Genomic DNA, 7974 nt, shown 5'->3' with positions numbered 1-7974 from the left:
CCAAATGTGTCTGACTTTATAGTAAGTACAGCGTCATATGATACAAGGCATCTATGTGTGTTTAGAAATGACCAAATGTGTCTGACTTTATAGTAAGTACAGCGTCATATGATACAAGGCATCTATGTGTGTTTAGAAATGACCAAATGTGTCTGACTTTATAGTAAGTACAGCGTCATATGATACAAGGCATCTATGTGTGTTTAGAAATGACCAAATGTGTCTGACTTTATAGTAAGTACAGCGTCATATGATACAAGGCATCTATGTGTGTTTAGAAATGACCAAATGTGTCTGACTTTATAGTAAGTACAGCGTCATATGATACAAGGCATTTATGTATGTGCTATGAATGACTAAAGGAGACTTTAAAGTACAGCGCTATGGGATATAGAGTCTTTACGGATGTGTTATGAATGACCGAAGTTGTATCACTTCAAACAAAGTATTACAGGACACCAGATAAAGTGTCCTTAAATAGGTCATTAAGGTTCTGATGACTTATGAAGTACAGCCACAGAGTCATAATTATGGCTAATCACTGCCCATTTCCTCAATCAATCTGATTCAAATTTCATGTGAAACCCAACCCTAACTAATGAAGGCCAAGTTTCATGCATTGGTCCACTAGACCTTCTGTGCATTTGGGTGTCTGGGATCGAGATTAGGTGTAATGTGGCTAACATGACTTCACTGTAGCGCATGTGCCATCCTGTGCCAACGCAACACAACATGTCACCCGTTATAAAGCACTTGATTGTATCATATTCAACATAAGTGTTGTCACATTTGACATGGGTGATTATGTAACACAGTTATGCCACATTTATGAACCCTTTATAAAGCATGACATACGGTTATAGATGCTTTGCAACACTTGTGTTGTGCTTATGACGGCATTATGAAGGCTTTATAAGCAGAACGTCATTTAAAGCAGGACCACATTTAAAGGTGTTACTGATTCTAGATGCTATTAGAAGAACAAGTGAAGGAAGCAGCATAGCGAAAATCAGTGAAGGTAGGTTGGGAAGGTGGATAGTTCCAAAGTGTCTGGAGTTGAGGGGGCATACACGGCATAGTGTGGAATAAGGGGTAGCTAGTGGGATGGTTGGCCATGGAATAACATAAATTGGGGTGCTGGTGTGCTTATGCACCCCTTTCAGGTTGTTGTCCCAAATATCCGGCCCATGTCCAGTCATACTCGGTGTCAGCGTGTGTCCCTCAATGTTATTCCATCTCAGTTGCAGATTTCAAATCGTGGTCATCGTCTGTCTTAAAATCACAACATTTAAGACGATGATTTATCACAGCATTTCCACAGATTGAGCCAAACTCAATACAACTTAAGCATTGAGGACAGCATTTTGTTTACTGCATGGTGGTTTACACTGTCTACTGTGTGTGAATGATGGAAGAATCTTACCCCAGCAGTAGGTCCATTTGGTCCACTTAGGCCAGCACATCAACCAGTACTGGGATGCTTACTCTCAAAGTGCTGCTTGAATGTCTTCGGGTCTTTGTCTATAAAGGTACAAAATTAAGGAGTTAACAATCTGTGGCTTAGATTTAATTCAAAGTTGACACAAATGATAAACTAAGCAATATCACGTAACAAACTGAAAGACTGTGGTACACAGAGCCTTCTATCACCTCCCTCCTTAAAAAGGCGCTGACCATAGCTCAAATACACCTTGTCGACGATCAAAATACTAAATATAGAGATGTTATGTTAAATGCACATGTTTGGTATTAGTGAATTGAATATACTGGCTCATTACTGGCTATGCAACCATAATTCACAGCAAAACACAGTTATTTTGGGGGCCTTCTGAGTGGTGCAACAGTCTAATGCACTGTATCACAGTGCTTGAGGCATCACTACAGACCCGGGTTCTATCCCAGGCTGTGTCACAACCGGCCATGACCGGGAGTCCCATAGGACGGCGCACAGGTTAGGGGAGGGTTTGGCCAGGGGGGTTTACTTGGCTCATTGCGCTCTAGCGGCTTCTTGTGGTGGGCCAGGCGCCTGCAGGCTAACCTCGGCCGTCAGTTGAACGGTGTTTCCTCGTTGGTGCAGCTTGCTTCCGGGTTAAGCAGGCAGGTGTTAAGAAGCGCGGTTTGGTGTGTCATTTTTCGGAGGACGCATGACTTGACATTTGCCTCTCCTGAGCCCGTTGGGGAGTTGCAGCGATGACACAAGATCATAGTTGGATTGCAATTGGATATCACGAAATTGGGGAGAAAAAGGGTGTACAATAACAAATAAAGTTATTTTGGTAAGATGAATAGTACACACAAAACTGCCAGAGCAACTATGATAACACACCATTAGATTATTCAATGTATAGTAAGGCCTGACGGCTATAACACACAAAGTTACTCAATGTTAAAAGGGCAACACAGCATCCACCCACTGGGCACTCAACATGCAATTAAAAATCGTGTCTGCAGCTGCAGCTGTCTGCTCCGGCATGGTACCCCGACAAGATCAGCCTTCTACCTTGGCCATGGAACCCCGTAAGTCTGAATCTGGATGCTTCTTTTGCCAGCCATAGTCCAACCTCCGCCATTGGCGGGAACCACAGCAGCCTTGTCAGCTGGCTGCCTCATCCATGGAGGGGGAGAGGCGGCTGTGACTCCTAATTGCCTGGGGAAGAAGCACAACCGAAATCAACAAATAGCAGGAAAAAATGCAATCATGCATGACACATTCTCAGTATGCGAAAATAGTATGTTTAATAGTATGCAACATTTTGAAAATCAAGCATGGTTTAAATACCAGGATGTTATACTCATTTTGTCTCTTCATCTAGTAGATTTCGTTGCACACTTTTCCACAATGCATTGGAAGAGGTGGACTGCGAGTCTTCAACAACAAAACTAGGCTACTTCATTGGGAAGATGCCCAAAGATTCTGCAGTGGTGTTCAAATGTAGGCTAAGTAGTTTTTGTTCTTCTTAAAATTATCACGAGTATTGCATTGTAGGTTGCATCTTTGAAAACAGAAGTATTTTTTATTTTATTCTTACCCAAAGTGGATTTTTGTTTCCTCTCTGAAAAGTGTTTCTTGTTCTCTTGGTCTTCGTCAGAGTTTTAAAATTATCTTTTGATTTCTGAACGTGTCGACACCGGGGACTTGGGATGTTGCTGTGGTATTGATGTCATGTGAATCAGGCCTTTTGTTTTAGTTTTGTAGGCTAGGCTACCTATTGAATGATTTAATTTATGGATCAGGCCTTAGCAGTCATTCTGATCTCGTTCCCAATGATCAGCGCGTTCGTTTATTACGTTGCTGTCCAGCGGTTCCTAATTCGCGATGCACCGAATGCTCAAGTTTTTCTGTCCAATAGCCTTTTGATTTAAACACTTTAAAAAACGTTGAACTAATAAAATAATAAATATGTTGAAATGGAACCAAATGGTCTGTTTCTGTCTTCAGTCTGTTTTTAAATAGGGTAGATTGTCTATATGGTCTACTACTGTATAGGTCTACTGTGGAGTAGGTAGTTTTATTCAGAGTTTAGAGAAATTAATACAATTAGAAATGAGCTATTATCAGGCTGGTTAATGAGATGCATGTCTTTTGCATTTGGACAAATTCACCCACACTCGGCCCCGCCCCACCTACTCAGCCAATCAGGAGCTGCGACTGCATTGCAGCCGTGACATACAGCATACCTTTTACTAAACATTACATGCTAAATAGTATGCGACGATTAGTAGTCATATCAAGTATACGTATAGTATGTAGTATGCTAGTATGGGTATTCAGACATGTCTTGTGTCTCGATCACATGTTGGGAGCAGCATGACCTCTCTATTGGCTTCTCCATCTAAAGCATTCAGCACCACATCATCATTTTGCCTAGTTAAATAAAGGTTAAATAAACAAATGTAAAACATGTACTTCTCCTTCCTTACTATCAAACATGGGCCCCCATGGACCAAGGCATCACTGCTGAATTCACAGAATTTGCCCTAGCATGAGGATGCTGTGCCACTACATTATCATTATGCCCATCTTCATTGACCTCAGCCTGGGGCTGTGGATCATCCATGTTGGCTGTGTGTATCGGGGATCCTGCCGACTATGCCAAAATTAAGTTGTCACCAGAGAGGAAGGACTGAATAACCATCCTACTACTGCAACCATAAATTCACAGCAAAACACAGTTATTTTGGTAAGGCGAATAGTACACACAAAACGGCCTGAACGCGAGTGATAACCATTACATTACTCAATGTCGTAAGGACTGATGGCTATAACACACACAACTAACTGTTTCACAAGGCCTGATGGCTATAACACACACAGCTACCTGTTTCACAAGGCCTGATGGCTATAACACACACAGCTACCTGTTTCACAAGGCCTGATGGCTATAACACACACCACTAACTGTTTCACAAGGCCTGATGGCTATAACACACACCACTAACTGTTTCACAAGGCCTGATGGCTATAACACACACAAAGTTCACCCATCTACAGTAGCCTACACCTGCCAGTGAACTGATCAAAGCATCCTACAGTAGCCTACACCTGTCAGTCAACTGATCAAAGCATTCTACAGTAGCCTACACCTGTCAGTTAACTGATCAAAGCATTCTACAGTAGCCTACACCTGTCAGTCAACTGATCAAAGCATTCTACAGTAGCCTACACCTGTCAGTGAACTGATCAAAGCATCCTACTGCATGCCTGTTAATAAGGTGGTAATACAGACCATTCAGTGCTTCAGGGTGTGTTCATTGTCATAGCGACAACAGAAAATAATACTTGTGGTCAGGAGTTGTGTTTGGTAGTTGTGGTCAGTAGTTGTGTTGTTTTGGTCAGTTTTGTGGTCATTAGTTGTGTGGTTGTGGTCTGTAGTTGTGGTTATTGTCTAAACTACAGTTGCTGCTTGTGAAAACTGAAAGAAGTGCAATGAGATGTGAACAGGTGAAATATGGAGCCAGTGAATGGTGACAGTTGTTGCTAGGCAACTGTCTTGGCAGGCCTGATCCCTCCATGGCTAAAGCAAGTGTGAGAAAGATACTAACAAAGTTTATGCTTTAAAGGAGAATAGAAACACTTTAGGAAGTAAATCTTAGAAAATAGATCAATTCAATTCACTAATACCAAACATGTGCATTTAACATAACATCTCTATATTTAGTATTTTGATCGTCGACAAGGTGTATTTGAGCTATGGTCAGCGCCTTTTTAAATTGCCATAGCAACCACTGATGCCTGTGTTTCACTGGCAGGAATCAGCTAATTCTGTGGTATTGAGTTTAGCACTGAGAGTGAATCGAAGAGGGTGGGGTTAGGTGCGGACAACAACAAGTAGTTATTCAAACGAACTGTATAGTGCCAGACTGTACGAATTGTCAACAAAAAAAATCCCTTAATAAAAAGCGGAAAAAAAAGAAGTAAAAGCTATCATCGGCTGCCCAATGACCCACAACTTTTGAAGAAGTGGTTCCATGTCCTGAAGAGGAAGGATGTTTCAGCTCGAGCTAGCAGGATCTGCAGCCAGCACTTTGCGGAGGAAGACTTTGCGATGAAGGGCACTTTCGATGTGGCAACACTACCTTGAAGCCCTCTGCTTGCCCCTCCATTTTCAACGTCGAGGGTTAGTGTGTAAGGGTTACTGACCGACCATCATCAACATCACTGACTTCGGAGTCAAGCCAAAGCCGAATTGAACGGAGGAGGCTGATAGGCTGACTACATGCGAGCATTGCAAAATACATTTAAAAATCTGTATTATTCAATTATTGCACCCACACTGCTCGCGCATGCCAATGAGCGTCTGCTTTGCCAATGGCTAAAATAGAAGTCAGTTATTTTTCTGATGCAGATCGCGCTGCAAGTTCTGCCTCTCCCATTTCCTCATTGGTTTATAGAAGCAGATACCCACGTGCCATCTCCTCATTGGTTTATAGAAGCAGGTACCCACGTGCCATCTCCTCATTGGTTATACCCACCTGGGTGACTGAAAGATGAATGAGGTCGGTGGCGGTAATGCACCTCATTTATGAAAGTTGCCAATCGCAATATAAAGAGAAGAAAAGGCCTGGGAGGAGAGATGAATATAAACGATTCGGTTGACCGTTTTATATGTAGATTAATAGGCGGACTAGAGGACCTTGTGCATTTCAGGTAAAATAACAACTCAATGTTTATAATCCAGGACAAATTAGCTAGCAACAGCAATATAGCTAAATAGGACAAATTAGCTAGCAAGTGCAAGCTAGCTATCTAAATTGCTTTAAAGGTTTAATGCTTTTCGACCTGTCCCCAAATTAATGTAATTGGCTCAGAGTTTGTTTTGTTATTTTACCCTGCGTGTTGTTGCGTTTGGTGTGCGGGGACAACATTAATTGATGTATGATGGCGCAGCCGGTTTGGGTTCCGTGTTAAATAGAAGTCCGTTCTATTTGTGACGCAGATCACGCTGCTATCTGAGTCTGACTGTTGTTGACCAGGCTAGCGTTAGACACTGGACAACTTTGTTGCAACTCTAGTTGAAGGTAACTAGCTAATTGCATCGGAAGTGTTCTCATGCAACACGCCCCAGCAACTAAAGTTAGCAAGCAACATTAGCAAGCAAATTGCAAAACAGTTTCTCCGTGTAGCCCTGTTATTAGGTAGCTACTGTAGCTAGCTTCCACCTCAGATAATCAAGTACTACTGTGCTGCCATCCTGTTAGAAGGTAACAGATTATTTTATTACAATGGTTAAATTGGATTTTCATTGTGTTCAATGGTGTTATTTGCCCCCTAGTGGAGCTTTCTGGTACTTAGAAAGACTACGCAAACAGGAAGTAGAGAATTTGTTCTGCACGCATAGAAGCAGCTACAAACGGTGCAGGTCTTTCAATGTAGTTATTTCTTGTCACGCTTCAGCCTTGGAAAATATTTGTTTGTAAATTCGATTCAAGCATTTAGCTAATTATGATAATCTTGTTATTGATAGAGTTGCTTACATATCAATGTTGGTTGCATTTACTCACAAATTGCAATGCCTTTCATGTATGTCGTTAGCTGTATTACTTTGCTCGTGCGTCATGCAAACGAATTGTAAAATATACAATACTGTAGTTTTGTTAATGTTTCTAGTGTAATATGCTTTGTTATTCTACATAGATGGTTGTACATTATTAGAGTAATGAAAGGAGCCAATTACCATATGGTTAACAATTAGCTATATGGTTTGGCATCATGCCAGATGCATGGTACCTTAGCGCGTGCTTTGTATTTATGCAACTTCAAATGTTTAATGTACAGCTACAGTATGTCGGTGTGAATTGAATACTAAAGTATATTATTTTCTGTATTTTGCAGTTTCACAACATAAACGCTTTCAATATATTCATTCAAGAAAAGTCACGCCTTGGGAGTTTTATTGAAGACTTAGTTGTTAGCTATCTGTCTAGTTTTGCATGGGAACGCAACTCAAGGGCAGAATAACTACATTTTACGGAGATTTGTTTTTGGAACGCTTTGATATCTCCACCTCATCTAGCTATACTGAAGGTGTTACATTCAAATCCATGTTATCCCCTAGGCCATTTTGGATATAAAATGGACGATATGCAGTGATTCCTGAATATAACTATAGCCTAATAGATGTCTTAATTCTTTCTACCAACAGGAAAGAACGGTTAGTACAGCATGCCAAACTGAGTGTTCCTGTGCTGCGGTGGAGAAGAGGTCCACTGGGACCATCACTAAAGAGCTCGTGGCCCAGCTAGATTGCGCTCACGACCATCAGTATACACCCAAGTCCTGCCCCTATCGGCCACAGATGGAGCTGAGTGAGATGAGTGAAGACCAGGACTCACTGTATGAACCTGAGTGCTCAGAATCACAATCATCACAGTGCGAGCCAAGAGATACTTTCGAAGAGTGTGTTTGCAAGATCCGAAATACATAGTCTTTGATAGCAAGCTGAAGGAGTTGTTCAATGTCGAGCAGGTGTCATC

General features: G+C 41.6%; 1 long non-coding RNA gene across 1 annotated transcript; it reads right to left on the bottom strand.

Annotated features, from left to right (window-relative positions):
- Window positions 1–227: 227 nt before the first annotated feature.
- LOC121841686 lies at window positions 228–3633 on the bottom strand. The gene is made up of 4 exons (XR_006080725.1): window positions 3030–3633; window positions 2501–2647; window positions 1424–1521; window positions 228–1272 (listed from the first exon to the last, which is right to left on the bottom strand). It is a non-coding gene; the product is annotated as an uncharacterized LOC121841686 (long non-coding RNA).
- Between the last annotated feature and the right edge of the window lie 4341 nt (window positions 3634–7974).

The sequence above is a fragment of the Oncorhynchus tshawytscha genome, linkage group LG33 (assembly GCF_018296145.1).
Source record: "Oncorhynchus tshawytscha isolate Ot180627B linkage group LG33, Otsh_v2.0, whole genome shotgun sequence".
NCBI lineage: Eukaryota > Metazoa > Chordata > Actinopteri > Salmoniformes > Salmonidae > Oncorhynchus > Oncorhynchus tshawytscha.
The sequence above is the reverse complement of the archived record's forward strand: the minus strand, read 5'-3'. Positions and strand labels throughout refer to the sequence as shown.